The sequence below is a fragment of the Rhamphochromis longiceps genome, linkage group LG11, assembly GCF_057381845.1.
Source record: "Rhamphochromis longiceps isolate RC_006_pf linkage group LG11, R_longiceps_female_GT1.1, whole genome shotgun sequence".
Classification (NCBI taxonomy): domain Eukaryota; kingdom Metazoa; phylum Chordata; class Actinopteri; order Cichliformes; family Cichlidae; genus Rhamphochromis; species Rhamphochromis longiceps.
The window spans coordinates 14,694,500-14,711,024 of NC_140567.1; the positions used below are offsets into that span (position 1 = coordinate 14,694,500).

Genomic DNA, 16,525 nt, shown 5'->3' on the forward strand with positions numbered 1-16,525 from the left:
GTTGCTGTGAGAAGTTCTTGTTCTGATGGCTGGGACACAGGTTGAGGTGGTGTGTAATGACAGCGGTATTCATCAACACTGCCCTCATCATCAGAGTCTGGCACAACAGCGACAGGTTTATCAGTCTTTTTCTGTTCATGTCTTGTACGATTATCTTTTTCAGGCACTTTTTCAAAAGGTAAGTGGTCACATGACATAAGCAAGTTTCTGTGAAGCACTCTAGAGCGCCCTCTGCCTCTCTCCGGTCTTACCTCATAGATAGGGAGGTCAGGCCCCATTTGTCTGACTACTGTGTGAACAGTGTCCTCCCAATAGTCTCTCAGTTTCCCTGGGCCTCCTCTAGGTGTCAGGTTTTTGACCAGAACTCTCTCGCCAGGTTGTAACACAGAACTCCTTACTTTTGTGTCGTAGTGTCTTTTGCCCTTTTCAGCAGCTTTCTTTGCATTCTCATTTGCTATAGAGTATGCTTGTTCCATGCCCTTTCTCCATTTTTCAACATAGTCTCTGTGATCACTAAAATCTGTTTCTGAGTACAGTCCAAAGAGCATATCTACTGGTAGCCTGGGTGACCGTCCAAACAGTAGGTAAAATGGGGAGTAGCCAGTGACTTCACAACGTGTGCAATTATATGCATACATTAACTTGTTGATAGATTCCTTCCAGTTTGACTTTTGTGTTTCAGTTAGCGTTCTAAGCATTTGCAACAATGTCCTGTTCATACGTTCAACTTGACCGTTCCCCATTGGGTGATAGGGTGTTGTCCTAGAACCGGCCATGCCACACAGTTTCTTGAGCTGACTGAATAGCTGATTTTCAAATTCACCTCCTTGGTCATGGTGAATGCGACAGGGGAAGCCAAACTTCAGGGCATAGTCATTGAATATCAGGTTTGCAGCAGTTTTGCCTGACTTTGAGGTGGTGGCATAGGCTTGGGCAAAACGTGTGAAGTGGTCAGTTATCACTAGAATATATTCATAACCGCCTTTGCATTTTTCAAGATGGAGAAAGTCTATACACACCAGCTCAAAGGGCTGCGTAGTTACAATGTTTGTTAAAGGAGCTCTTGTTTCATGGCTGGGCTTTTTCTGCTTTACACAGGAACAAACGTTGGTCACATAATGCTCGATGTCTGCCTGCATGTGTGGCCAAAAGAAGCGTTCACGTATCAAAGACACTGTGCGATCAACACCTTGATGGCCCATATTATTGTGCAGCTCTTCAAGTACAGTCTTTTTGAACTGATCTGGCAGGACTAGCTGTTTCCGGGCAGAAGTGAGCCTGTACAAGATGCCATTGTTATCTAGTCTTAACTTGCCCCACTCTCTGAACAAGCATTTTGTCTTAGGGTCAAATGTTCTTAGCTCTTTGGGCAGTGGTTTTGAATCTGTCTGTTTACACTGTAATACAGGGCTTATAACAGGATCAGACTTTTGCGCTTCATTAAGCTGTTCTTTTGGTATGGGTGTGAATGTTGCTTCTGCTGGCTCACCGTCTGCTGTGACTGACATTGCTGCAGCTGAGAGTGTCCATGCAGCAGGTGTGTCTTTCTGTACCTCAATGGCCTGGATAGCAGCTGCAATAGTGTCCGGTGGCACTTCCTCAGAGCAGTCTCTCATCAAGGTTTCGACATCAAGTGGCATTCTTGATAAAGCATCTGCATCACTGTTTTCCTTCCCTGGTTTGTACTTAATGGTGAAGTGAAAATCAGCGAGCTCAGCGACCCATCTTGATGTGGTGGCATTCAGTTTGGCTGTTGACAGAATGTACGTTAGCGGGTTGTTATCGCTATAGACAGTAAATGTTGGGGCATAGTACAAATAGTCTCTGAATTTGTCAGTGATAGCCCACTTCAATGCTAAAAATTCTAGTTTTCCTGCATGGAAGTGGTAGTTTTTTTCAGCCGCTGTTAGAGTACGGGAGCCATAAGCAATAACTCGCAGCTTACCATCTTGTCTCTGGTACAACACTGCGCCTAGCCCTTTGTGTGAGGCGTCTGTGTGTACGATGAACGGCTGTGTGAAATCTGGGAACCCCAGCACTGGTGGGTGGAGCAAACAGTCTATTAGTTCCTCAAGCGCACGTTGATGCTGGTCAGTCCACACGATTTGTTTTGAGGAGGGCACAACTTGACTGGCTCTCTTTGGTCTTGCCCTTGTCCCTTTTGTGGTGTCTGAGTTCTCTGTGGTTTTGTCAGCTTTTAACAGTTCATACAAACAACCTGCTTTTCTGGAGAAGTCTTTTATGTATTGTCTGTAGTAGGAGAGAAGGCCTAACATTTTTCTGAGCTGACCAACATTTTGTGGTTTTATACCTTTGAGTGCTTTGACTGCTTCAAAATCTGCAGGATCCACTTTACTGCCTTCTGCAGACACTATTCTGCCCAAATAGCGCACCTCAGACTTAAACATGTCACACTTACTTGGCTTAAGCTTTATACCAAAGCCTCTCAATCTCTGGAGCACTTTTCTCACGTCCTCCACGTGATCTTTGAACGTTTTGCTGTAAACTAATGTGTCATCCAGATAGGGGATGCAGATGTTGTCGCGAAGCCCATCCAGGCACTCTTCCATACAGCGCTGAAATGCTGCAGGGGCATTCATAAGTCCAAAGGGGATGCGAATCCACTCATATAATCCCCAGGGGGTCACAAAAGCAGTGAGTGGACGACTTTCTTCTGACATGAACCCCTGGTGGTACGCTTTCCCCTGATCTAAAAGCGAAAACCAGGAGTTTCCACCCAAACTGTCCATAATGTCCTGGACGCGTGGGATGGGCTGGCGATCAGGATGGGTTTTCCGATTCAGGTCTCTGTAGTCTATGCACAGTCTTAAAGTACCATCTTTTTTTCTAACACAAACAACTGGTGAGGAGTATGACGAGTCTGACTTCCTGACCCAGCCTTGTGCTATTAAATCATGCAGGTAACTTTTCATCTCTTGGTAGAGCGGCCGTGGCACAGACAGGTATGTGCGTTTGACTGGTTCGTTGTCTTTGAGTGATATGGTCATTTTCAGTTTTTCAATACAGCCTATATCATTGTCTGTTTTAGAGAAAGACTGGCATTCCTCTCTGAGCATCTGTTTTGCTAATACTCTCTGCTCTTCACCCAGGTGGCTAAGATCTACAGGTGGGTCCCACTCTTCGCTAGCGCTACACTGGGCTTGTGTATTTGTCTGGTTAACAGTAGCTACAGATGTGGCTTTTTCAAACACCTGGGCAGGTAAAACAGCTGTAATAGTCTGAACCGAGCCAACTAATGTACGGCCTGGAATGACAATTTCATGGTCAGTTGGGTTAGAGACACCTAGTGTTATGACAGGTAAAGTACCCTTCTTAACTTTAACCAAAGTGTCAAAAAACTCAAGATTGTCTGGCCACTGGGGGTTTAAGTCTGGCTCAAATATCATGACCATATCTTGTTTAAATGGCCCTGCTGCTATACGACCCTCAACATGCATGTGGCTTTTTTTTGGTACAGTAATACAGTCTTTCTTTGTCATCACTTTGTACTCGTCAACTGCATCTGCACTAACAGCCTGTATAAAAGCTTTCACCTTGTGTCTTTTGAGGCTGGGAAATGCTTTTCTCACTGTGCTGTACAGTTTAGCTTGGTCAGTCTTATTCACAATGTATTCAATTACATTGTAGCCTATAATAGGGCATGTGAGCTGAAAGCCTTTCATTACCAACATGGGGATGGTCAATTTCTCAGTTTGTTCAGTTCCGGAAACAAGTTGGAAGGTTGTCTCAACCCACCCAAGATATGGCATGTTGGTCCCATTTGCTGCGGTCAGGGTGAGTTCAGATGTGTCCATGATATCTGCTACATCTCTCAGCTCTGTGTGTGGCAGATAGTCCTTTTTCCACTTCTCATCGATGATTGATACCTGTGAGCCTGAGTCCCATAGAGCTTGAAGCCTGTGGCCGTCCAGAAAACACTCAACCAGACATTGCCTGCCCACCAGAGATGTGACTTTGTGAGGGGAATTTACATAAGCTGGCGACAGTGGTACCTGGACAGTCTCATTTTCTTTCTTAGTCTTTAAGCCAGTGCATTGTCTCTTATGTTGTCTCCAGTGTTGTTTCTGGCATGTTCTTGAACAATAAAGTGCGTTTTTACATGCTGAACACTGTCTCATGCCTGACTTTTCTTGTTTACAGTTGGAGCAATGTTGGGACTTGTGGATGATGGGCATGGTTAACACTCGTCCCTCGGTGGTAACCATTGCTGGTTTAAATGTTTCTCTTTATATGGTCTCATACCTCTGCTTCTACATCCAGCCTGAAAGTGTTCTCTACTCCCACAGAGGTAGCAGTGGGTGCAGCGCTCGTTGACTCCATTCTGCTGGCAGATGTGGCACCTCCTCTCACGGCGGGCTGGACTACCTGTGTAGTGCTGTACAGGATACTGAGGGGGTGGTGGCCTTTGACGGGGGCCCTGGAAGCTATAATACTGCTGGTCCCTATCATACTGCATAACTGGTGGTGGGGCATATGACTGAGGACCAGCCACCGGCTGCTGTAGAGTCTCTTTAATCTGAGCTATCTCTGCACTGAGACCTTTCAGGGAGGCTACACCTGTCTTAAGCTCCGCTAACTCAGTTAAAAGCTCGGGTGGTATCTTAGCTTTAACTTCTTTCACAGGGTTCTTAGCTGGTGACACATCATCTGACTGCACTGCACTCACACTTGTAGCAGTCTGTGATGCTAAACATCTCTTCTTGTTTTTCCTTTCTGCCTCATTGGCACAAGCCATATTTAACCTCTCTAACAGGAGTTCATCAGGTGTCTTAGAGTCTAACAGGAGTGGCTGCATATCTATCCTGACACTGTCACTCTGGAAGCCTGTGAGTATGGTGTGCAAACACATACGCTGAACTAAAGCTGGGTCGTATTTGAGTCCTGACTCAGATTCTTGGGAAGCAAATAAGACTTTCTGCTTTAGATCTAAAACTCTCATCAGGAAGCTTTGAGCAGTCTCTTTTGGGGTCTGTACCTCAGAGGCAAGTTGTTTATACAGTTCGGTGGCGCTCTTCTCCTGGAAATGGGAGCGCAGTATGCGGCGTAGAGTCGGAAGGGTGAGTTGAGCTTTTCCCTCCAAATAGCTGCGTAGTTGTAGACCTGGCAAGATAGCTCTGATGACAGCATCTACAATGTCAAGCTCTGAGTAACCTCTGCTCAGTCCATTTTCGATCTGGTGAGCAAGACTGGAAAATGTCAGTTTGTCTTTTCGACCTGGTTCGCCAATCTGGCCTGATATTTTGAAATCTTTCTGCCAGTAAGGGCTTGGTCGTTGGGGGGTACTTGACACAGATGAGTTAGGGACAAAGCGATTACCTTGGGAGTGAGAAATAACCGCTGTGTTAACTGCATTAGCTGTCTCTGTTACCAGTGAGGTTGCAGTATTTGGTTGCTCTCTGTGTCCTGAATCACCCTCTTCATTTGCATTTGGTTCAGTCTCAACAATTGTCTCTTTCATTATTTCAGCAATCTTATCATTAAGCAACAACAGTTCTGACATTCCTTCATCCTCAAGTACTGTTATACCTTCTCTCTCAATGTGTATTTGGATGTGTGTTAGCAGTGACAGTCGTGTTTTTCTGCTAACATCTATTTTCTCTGCAATGCCAAGGAACTCGCAGATTGACACTAGTTGGTCTTTGGACAGAGTGTGCATTTCACGCACAACCTCTTCTCGCAGCTCTTCCACCGAAGACATTGTGGCAGTAGGCTGGAAGAATTTTGCATGTACGGGTGACGCTGAGCTGAGTCGCTTTTGCAGCCCCTGATGATCTCTGGCTGGCCTCAGGAAACATGCGCTAAAACACAGCTACCAGTTCGCCTCGACAGCAACACTTTCCTCACTGCAGTCTGCCTGGGTTGTAGTGGGGGGGATTTAGCTGGCTTGGACTACGATGTGCAGATTGTGGACACCGGACATCTAAGCAGCTATCCCAGCGGTGCCTCCAAATGTTACACCCCTGAAAACAGGGGGAAAAGAATCACGAGAGTGATTATGACTTGCGTCTCTCATGCAGTAGTTTATTGCAGTGAAAATGAGCAGAAACGTTTCACATTCTGTACTGCTAAATGTCACATGGTGGAAGAAAAACACTAAATAATAAACCGAAATACTAAAGTGCTTACTATACATATACTTGAGCAGGTTTCCTGACAAAATGGCTGACAATCGCGGTGTTTTTAGCTCCTGCCGTTATCTTAATGGCCATTACACAGTACAAAACACAGCTCAAAACCGCCACGTATATGTGCACAAAACTGCAATGTAATGCTTTTAACGCTTACAAAACAATGAAGGATTACCTCTTAAATATCTTAACAGTGTACACATTGGAAATATATCAACTTTTAAACACTTTTACCTGAAAACAGGGGGAAAAGAATCACGAGAGTGATTATGACTTGCGTCTCTCATGCAGTAGTTTATTGCAGTGAGGAGAACGCGCGAAAGCCCCCTAGTGGAGAATAGAGACACTACTAATCGATCCCAGAAAAGGCTTACTAGCCGATCACTGATGTATAGATTGCAGTTCTCTTAAGTAACATGAAAGCCATTAATATAACATGAAAAATAATAAACTCTTAACCATTTTCTTACCATATTTACATTATTTTCGTCCTTATATCAACTGATATGAATTAGTATTAACTGAACAGTTTTATATGCAATAGTCATTCAACCTGTCACAAGGGCACGCTACCAGCAAGAGGTACAACTGGGTTTTGCGTTTGCAGGAAAAAAAAAATCATGTTTCGTTCAACCACTTCCTCGACTGCAGTAAGCTGTGAAGACAGAGTGGCGAGTGTGAGTGTTTTTTCTTTCCCTCCGTCTACATCTCTGATTTCATCCCGGGACAGCTGGCCGGGAGGCATCGCTGAGCTCATGGATGACGCCAAAATGTAGGTTTATCCGACCGCAAGACTTTTATCTGTACGAGCTGTGGCACTAAAGAGCTTTGCAATGTATCTATCCTCATGGGACTCAGACATTTAACGTGAATTTAAGGTTCATGCGATTGGAGATTGTAGTAGGAGAGCTGCGACTTTAAACTGCCTTCATCTATCTGTCATCCTCTCTTCGAGAAGGAAGTTAATAGTTCAAAACGAGGTACAGCAAAGGAAGCAGAGACAGAGGCGAGAAGACAGACACAAGTGGGAGTAAATTAGCAAGAGACAAGGCAAGACAGGAGCGTCAAAGTCTAATTGTGTTTTCTGCTTAAACTCTTTGTGATATTATTAGTCATGATCGCGCAGCTTAACTCTTATTGCCAAGAGACTGTGTGACCTTTATGTGTTTCTTCCTACTTTAAATGTACAGCGGTTAAAGGTTGACAACCTATGTAAAGCTCAGCTATGAAGTCTGTAATCCTCAGCAGTACCTCAGTGAAAACTCTAAACCCAACTGCCATTACTGGTATGCCTCTTTTGTGTAGATTGGCAAGAGTAAGCTGCTGCTGAAAACTAATAGCACAATGAATAATCTGTCAGAGTTACACAATGTTACAGTCGGCATTCATCACTCTCGATTTCTCTGTCTTTTTCCCTCTTCTGCCCATATTTCTCCCTGACTCCCCTCCCCTCGGTGTCCATCCCTGCCCTTCAATCTTAGTCGTGGTGTTTATGCTGTGGTGTTGAGTGAATGAACCAAAGCCAACGCTGGTTGCAGCGGTTGATTGCAGTACATACAGGAAGCACAGAAAAGTGCAGCATAGGTGGGAATTAAACTCCAGTCGGACTACTATAATGAAAACAAAATGTGCTGCTCTTCCTACATACGAGTGCTTCACAGAAGCAGAGAAGCATTAAGTTTTGGCACTGATCGGTTCCTCCTGAAGGTGCAATCAAACAATGCGGTTCTGCTCCTACAGTTCACGTTACACCACCTTTGCAGAGTTCACACTGCTACCATGAATAAATCTCCTTAAAAAAAAAAAAAAAAAAATTAATAAAAAATAATCTTCAGCTGCAGGACGTAATGGAAACAAGGAAGAAAGCAAGGGAAACACCCCCCAAGTGTAACAATTTTACACTTTGTTGGAAAAAACCTTTTCCACTACCCTTCAACTCTTATTGAACACATCCGTTCATGAGATCAGGCCAACTTCCAATCAATGTTTTAGATTAAAAGAAAAAGAACCTTTAATGATGCTCTTGTAGCTATTTAAACTTTTCCTAATGCCGAAAAACTAAATAAAAGTGGACCAAAAATAACAAAATCCCTCAGTGAAAACAAACTTTGTCTTTCAGGAGCCAGCGCTGTATCCGACAGCTCATCGCTCTTGCGAGGGAGAAAACTAGGACAGTATGTGGTAAACAGTTGGGTTTGGGTTGTAGAACATTTTGGATCTCTTCTAAATATTATTGCTTTGGCATATATGCCTTTAATTGATAGCTGCGGCAGAGACGGACAGAAAATGTGGTATGTGTGTGTGTGTGAAGGAGGGGGGGCATGCAACAAAAGGTCAGGAGTTGCGGTAATGTGGCATGTTAGTATTGTCAATGCTTGAGGAATCCTGCGATGATTTACAGCCCTGGAGTTAGAGAGAGATGAAGACATGATCTTTGAAACGACTTGTTCTGCGCTGTGCTCTGCCTATCTGCATATTTTTGACTGACCGCTAAAATGTGGAGGTATATTTCCAAACCAGCTGCGCTCTCTCTGCGGCCCATCATTACATTGCATTAGCATGATCTTCCCCTAGTTTGCATATCCCAGGAGCGTGTGGCTGGTCTAATACAGTATCCATTTCTCTCTGAATCACTGCCAGAACCCATTCGACTGGGTATATCCACTATTTATAATCACGTATGTTTGCCAAGTGAATGTTGCATAAGAAGAAAGGAGTCGCATTACAATTCAGTAATGGCAACATTTACATTTAAACTACATAAAAATATTGACCAATATTCCTCGATGCAGACTGTGCATTACACAGTGATGCTGAATGTTCCTGTGTCAGATATTATCGTTGTACTGAACTGCAGACCCAATTTGCAGTGTAACACTTACAGTTTTACACTTAAGTTGTACATGTATGATGCATGATTTGCATAGTGCAAATAATGAAAACGGTGACATTTGACATGCCGTGTTATATGACAGAGTCCTACCAGAATGTGGGAATTGCATCTTGTATAAACTTAGCATTAGGTTTTGAGGCTTTGCACCAACCAAGTGCCAAATGGCCATATCGTGCACTGGTGAACGCATACTTAAAAGCAAGTATATGTTCAGACTTGGAGCTTTTTCACTGGAAACAGCTGCGCGACGCAGCTCAAAGCGGAGCCAGAAGAAAAAGGCAGTTTCAAAAGTTCTTTTATTTGTGAATGAACAGGTAGCCACTCATGGTATTTTTAAGAGGTGTTGATTGTACCGAGGATGTAATTTCCCGAGCACACACCTTCTGGACCGTGGACTTATGGCATTTGTCAGGCTGAAGCAAGTGATTTAGTACGAGCTGGCAAAGAGAGTTTGGCAAATTCATTTTAGAGAATCCCATGAACCAACATCACAGAAAAAAAGGCCAATAGGATTGATTATTGAAAAATGAGCAGTGAACTTTATGTTCGACTTGCATCGCTCTTTCTTCTCACACTGGGACTTTGGAAGTTCTTTTTTTTAATGACAGTTTTAGATTTATTTATTTTTTGTGTGTGTTTTTTAATCACGCATTTTGAAATTGAGTGGTGTTCTCCTTTAAAGACACAGCAGCAGTAGTGGTGGCAGCAGCACAGTAGTAGAGCACCATCTGATAGTCATTACCCCTCCCCTCTCCTCCCCCATCCCTTCTCCTCCTCTTCTCCTCTCGCTTGATACTCTTTGCTCAGCTCAGACGTATTATTCATTAGTCTGATGAAAAACACCCACCATCTTAGTAGGGCCCAGCCTCGCGCACACACACACACACACACACACACACACACACACACACACACACACACACACACACACACACACACACACACTCTCTCTCTCTCTCAGTCAGAATAAGTGAAGTGAACAACTCTGGCACAGGTCAGGGACCTGTCAAAACTCGGAAGCAGGTCTGGACTCGATACCGTACCAGAGAGCAGGCGTCTAGCAGGGGAAAGACACTCCAAGGAACTGAGCTATTTATTGTAGTCCTCGGATAATCGTTTCTATAGCCTCCACCGAAACTGATAGAAAGAGGGAAAAGGGGAAGATCTCTGTTATGATGCCACTAAGCAGACGTCTGGACTGGGTCATTACCAAAAGTAAGTGTGTGCTCTCCGCAGCAGGGAGCGCACAAATAATGACAATGGGAAGAAGAGTAGGGATAGAGAGAAAAGAAGGTGGGAAGGTGGAAAGCAGGACAAGGAAGAAAAGTAGGATGGAAAAGGGGGAAGTGAATGGGGGGGGGGGGGGGGGGGTGTCAAAGAAGACGAAGAGGAGAGAGCTGGTGGCAGCCTGCCAGCGCTCCGGACTGCAAAGTGTATTGTATGGGGAAAATGGTCGGAAGTGCTCGCCCCCCCAACTTGCAGCCCCCACCACCACTAGCCCCAATTTCAGCCTCATTCAGCCTCAGCGCCAGCCACACTCTACTGTGTTTCCCAAGAGAGCCAGACTCTACAGCTGGCCTTATTAAACTGAGAGAGGCAGAGAGACAGAAAAAAGACCGGGAAGGAAAGAGAGGTCACACAACTGGAAGACATCAGTCGAAACTGCGCTCGTTCTCTTAGTTTTTTCCGTTCATATCCCGTTTTATGATAGAGTTTCTCACAAACACGCTTGCGGTGCACTGGGTTCAAGCGTGTAGTAAAAAGCTATTGTTTGATTTGACATCCCTCAGAACGCTGTAAAACAATGAAAGAAATGCTGGGAAATTAAAGTCTGTGTGACTTTTATCTCGTTTGTCTGAGTGCGTCTGAAGGCTGTCGTCATACATCTGAGCCCTGCTGTATGAGCATGTCTCCTTTTAGTTTGTGAACACAGTGGGCCAATAAAAGAAACTTTGAGAGACGGAAATCTGCTTCTAATCCTTTATCTTGTGGTCGTTTTGAATTTGCTTCATTTCTACTGCATTCTGAGTTTCTGTTCCACCTTGACGGGGTTTTCATCAGATGCCTTTACTTTAAAATAAAGAAATTAGGTTAATTCACACATGCACTGTGTTTTTTCCACAAGCAGCTTCTGGTCACTGATCTACTCCTATGGGAAAACCGAGGGTAAAGTCCACCTCCACTGCATAATGAGAGTCTGCAAAGGGATACACACTCCATTTATGTCTGCCTTTAAATGCTTGATCAGTGGAACACCTATATGTCAAGTATACACTGCTTTGTCTTTTGTGATATTGGTAATTGATCAGAGTATTAGTTGGATGAGCAATTAAAGGCTTTCATGCCTGCACCAATTACCTCCTGACACCAAGCACATAGCTGGGAACCATTTGGGATGCTATTTGTGGTGAGTTGGATGCAATAAATTTAAAAACTAAGCATCGTCTTTGAATAGAAAGTCTTTATTTTGGTTTTAAAGTATGAATTCATATGGGAACAATGGGTTCATTTAACATCATAACTCAAGAAAAGTGCAGAAAGGTCCAAATGTAATGCCCAGTTACTAGGGTAAAAACAAAAATTACCAGAATTTATCAATTTCAGTTTGTTTTGTTGGTTGGTTACTAAAAAAAAGAGAATTGTTGGAACAACTCAATGATATTATGTGAACTGGTAACACATTTAATTAAGTTATTTTAAAACAACTTATTTCAGCAAGTCAGAACCTTCCAACAGATTTAAGTTACAAGCAACAGATAATAAGTAAGACTTAACTTGCACGCTTCACTTAAGAGAAATTAAGGGAAGAAGTTGTGATTTCAAGTTGATAGAAACCCCCAAAATTTTCAATGGTAACTCAGCTGCAACACTTTTTACAGGTTTGGTTTGTATTTTTTAAGATTGCTTCCAAGGAGTCCTACTCTTACCTTTTGCCAGTGGTGTTCCATAAGGACAAGCAAGGCAAGCAGTGCTTTCCAGAAACCAGCGTGTGACGCGAGCTGGCGCTTTCACTGCTCTGAGATCAGTTAGATCCATGTCTTCTTATGGAAACACAGCTAGCATTAGCAAGCAAACTAGCTTCAGTGATTTATTATTGTAACAGTTCAGTTTCATCTTGCTAACGGTGTATGTCGAGAAGATGGAGTTTGAAAAACCTGTTAAAAACGTATTTAATAAGCTGGCAACGATGGAGAGAGGACAGTTCTCACCATGTCCGTTCTAATAAAACTGGTAAGCTAAGCAGGTGCAGGATCAGCAGCACTTTCAGATTAATTTATGATTATGTTTATGAGCTCATGAACAACTGAGATTCTCACAGGACAGCGACCACAAGCCCGATTTTCTATAATATAATGCTTGTCATTAAACAGAATATATTTACAATGATCTCAACCTTAAACACATGCAGCAGTAATCCATGTAACACTGATTTCTAGGATGGCAACTCTGCTTACCTCTTAGTAAAAGTCACTGCATTGGACTGCATTTTAACATTAAACTTCAATGGACAAGCCCAAAATCAACATGTCAGGAATCTAAGTGAGGGCGTGTTGTATGGTCACTTTTATTTATTTATTTATTTTAATTCATTATGGACTGTGAATTAATCCACAAAGGTCAGAGTGTCGAGCACAGCTGTTACATCCTGATGTGGGAAAGCGTTTGGCAGAAACACCCATTGCAGTGATGTGTGCCATTGTGCCAGATTTTTTTTGCCACATCAGCACAATTTCTTTCAACCTACGTACCAGATTTGGCGCCCCATGGCTCCATTTTCTTCCCCAAAGTCTGACATATGAGGAGATCCAGTACGCGTCACAGACACACAAGGGAAATGCTCAGACGGACTTCAAGGACTCATCACAGCAGAGCAGCTCCACTGAACGCGGTGTAGTCCTGCCAAGGAGACAATCAAAATCAAAGCTGGTGCATAGTCCAGGAGCCCAGAGACATAGTTACTGCATATCTTTGAGGAGCCTGTAACCAGACTGGCACGAGGTTAAAAGTTCTTATTGCCATATTGAGACTTGCACCCAAACAATCTTCTGGTTCTCCTCCACACAACAAAGGTTTCCCTAAAAGACAGCCAAATGGCACTTTAAAATGGCTTCCTGCCACTGCAAACTACAATCAGTGGAAATGAAAAGCACATGCAAGCAAAGAATGAGCGACACAACTGAAGTCACTTGTTACAGTGCACAACTGGCTCTGTAATAGGTGCTGGACATCTCTGATAAAGTTTAAAATCAAGTCAACACTTAAGTAGCCCTCCTTAAATAAATGAATAAAAACACAGGAGACTTAAACAGCCATGAAGGCTAACCTTTAATAAAAACCCAGCAGCAACCCAGAAAAGTGATGCTGGAAATAAAACTGAACTGGCAAAGCAGCCTTGGCTGCATAGAGAAGCCGACCCCACTCAGTATCAGGCAAACAAGACTGAACCATGTTGTTCCTCATCTTCAAAAGAAAGACCATGGAGTGGAGGTGGTCAACACATGACTTGTGTGTCAATTCCAAACAGGTCAATTCCAGGTGGGCGGAGCCAACATAACCCAGCTGGTTACACATTAACTTTAACCCACACTCACACGCATTTTGTTCCAGTGTAAATCAAAGTCCTGCTACATTTCAAGAACAGCCTTCTTCTGATTATCGGGCTTATATTTCTTGTTGAGTTAATGCTGTATGCAGAAAATGAGCACAATCACACACACAAACAAGTAGTGGGTTTGTTTCTGAATTGAAACCCAGTTTGGAAGCACTGCTGCTCACCTGTGAGATATTTGCTTTGTTGCTACATAAACGTCCTTGAAATCTCTCTATAGGCATTAATGTGAGCCAAATCCTCAGGAGAAACCGTTAAAGACTCTGCTTCAACTAAATCAGTTGAATACAGACAGCTGCAGCTGCTCTGCAGCGTATTCATGACGGGGAATAAATCTAACATTAAAAAATCAAATCTCAAAAAAAAAAAAAAGACGGCTTCACCAATCACGGTGGATCCTGCCTCCTTTTCTACTTTCTCTGAGTTATTGACGACATAAAAGTGGCTCCCCAGACTCTGCCGTTAAAGACTGGCCAGTAGCAGCTCTGTTAACAGAGGAGTGGCGGAGCAGTAGTAGCGGACCAAAAGAGGAATCAGCTGTGATGTCATCGCCACTAATGAGGTGGCAGGAACGATTTGACCACCTGACTCACTCACCACCTCAGCTCTCTCTCTCTGTATTTTTAACTTTCTCTAAATGTCTCTCAGTCACTTTCTCACCCACTTTTTCTTCCCCTCCCATGTGCCACCATCTCTGCTGTCCCCCCTCTTTTTTTTCTTTTTCCTGGGCTGTGTGTTTTCCCTCACTGGTTATATGAGCTTAGTCGGCTCTGCTGGTTCACTTCAATCATTTCCAGTGCCACACTTGAATGGAAGAGTTGGGCAGCTATCACTGGTATAAACTAAAACCTCGCTAAACCTTTGATCAAGTCTCTTATGAAACAAATCATTTATGCAAACAGGATTGTTTGTAATAAATGAGTGGTAACTAAAAGGTAATAATAAATAAAACATTACACATTGGTTTTCCAAACTCCTGAAGCTCTGGTTGGCTCCAATACGTTCCATGGTGTAATGACTGGCTGCCTCAAATGTCAGGGAGCTCACATCACTAAGAGAGCGAGAGAAAGGGGGGACAAAGAAAGGGCAGCTTGGAGCGCAACAGAGAGAAAGAGAGAAAGGGGTATGGACTATCTATAGCCTATCAGCAGCAACTTGCTACTGAGTGTGAAATCCATGAGTGAGCTTTGAGAGGTACTGGAAGAAACACAGACATAAACACAGAAACATTTATTTAGCATTGTTTAAAATGAGAAACGGGATCTGCTTACTTGGGGTTTTGAGATTAATTTATTTTTGGCAGGTTTTGTAGTTTTTCAGAAAGAACAACAACCACCAAGAAAAATAAATTCAATTCATTTCAGTTTTATTTATATAGCACCAAATCACATCAGCAGTAGCCTGAAGGCACTTTATATTGTAAAGTAAAAACCCTACAATAATACAGCAAAAACCCCAATAATCAAGTACTTGGCGAGAGTGGGAGGGAAAAACTCCCATTTAACAGGAAGAACCGTCAGGGAGGGGCAACTAAACAGACAAAACATGCTGTGAAGTAGAGCCAGAGATTATTCATAACCAGTGATTAAATGCAGAGTGGTGTGTAAGCACATAAGACAAAAAAGGTGAACAAGAATAATTAACAAGTGCTTGAGAACACAATCAAGTTATAGCCTTAAACTTTAGCTCATTACACTTACCCTTTTTACAGAGCATATTCTAGGTGGCAGTTTGCAATTTTGTTTTTTTGTTGTTGTTTTTCCGTTTTTTGCTCTCCTTTATTTACATTCCAATACTGTGTGTCATTACCCTTTTGTCCTCTCTCCTGTCTGTCCTCTTTCTCCCTTTGCCTTCTCCCAGGCATCTCTGGTTCTGGAGCTCCAGTTACTGACCTTACTTGCCTTCCAGGTATTGTTATTTTGCACGTTGTCTCCCTGTGGTCTTGTTTTGTCTCTTTCTTGGGTGCTGTTGAGTTTCTTTTTATCTAAGGTCTTTACTTCACAACGTAAAGTGCCCTGTGATGACGGCTAATAAAACAGAGCTGAATAAAATATGTTGAAAAAACACACTAGAAGTATTTTTCACTATTGCACTGCAACAGAAATTTTTCATTGTGAGGTTTTTCTATATTCCTGCATAACTCCCATGATATGCTGGGAGTTCTTCCAGGGTGCACCCTGCTTCTCACACAGTCAGTACCAAGGCTCCAACCCCACCTTGCAAATCTATACTCTCACATCTTGGAAAATAGCCTTGTTTTGTGCAATAGACATGCAGGCGTACCATTATTTTCTGACTACATAAATGTACCCAGGACCACTTTGCAGACTCCTTCCAAAGTTCTGCTTTTGAAACGTTAATGCAGAGGTGTGATGAAAATAAATATAAAGTGCAAAGGGAGTTTTATGGCAGGTCAAGTACAAACATTTCATACTTCATACTACATTTTATGACAGTTCTACTGTGTTGCAGCAGTCAAGCAGCTTTCACCCATCAGACCTTGGAGAGTGAAAAATAATCCCTCTTTAAAAGTGACACTGAAATTATTGGGTGGCAGGGGTTGAAGAGAACCTTTCTGCACGTTGTGCTCCTGGCGGCTCAGAGATCATGGTCACCTCTGGTGCTACACCTATTGGTGTATAGCTCATATTTAAAGATATTTTAATGTTGCTCAAAAGCTCAAAAGCAGCAGCGCGTTGACAACTCTTGTTTAATTGCAGGTGATTATCATGTGAGTTATCCCATTATAAACAATAGGAAACTGCACTGCATACACAACATATTAAACAGAAAAAAGGGAACACATTCATATATATAATATGTATATTTATATTTCATGTCACAGGGCGAGTGTGAGAGAGAGAAGGTCAGCGG

The 16,525-nt window shown here is 43.0% G+C and overlaps 1 protein-coding gene across 1 annotated transcript in view; it reads left to right on the top strand.

Annotated features, from left to right (window-relative positions):
* Positions 1-16,525, top strand: part of trak1a (trafficking protein, kinesin binding 1a) — a 346,028-nt gene that overhangs the window by 298,303 nt on the left and 31,200 nt on the right. The gene's annotated exons all lie outside the window — the stretch shown is intronic.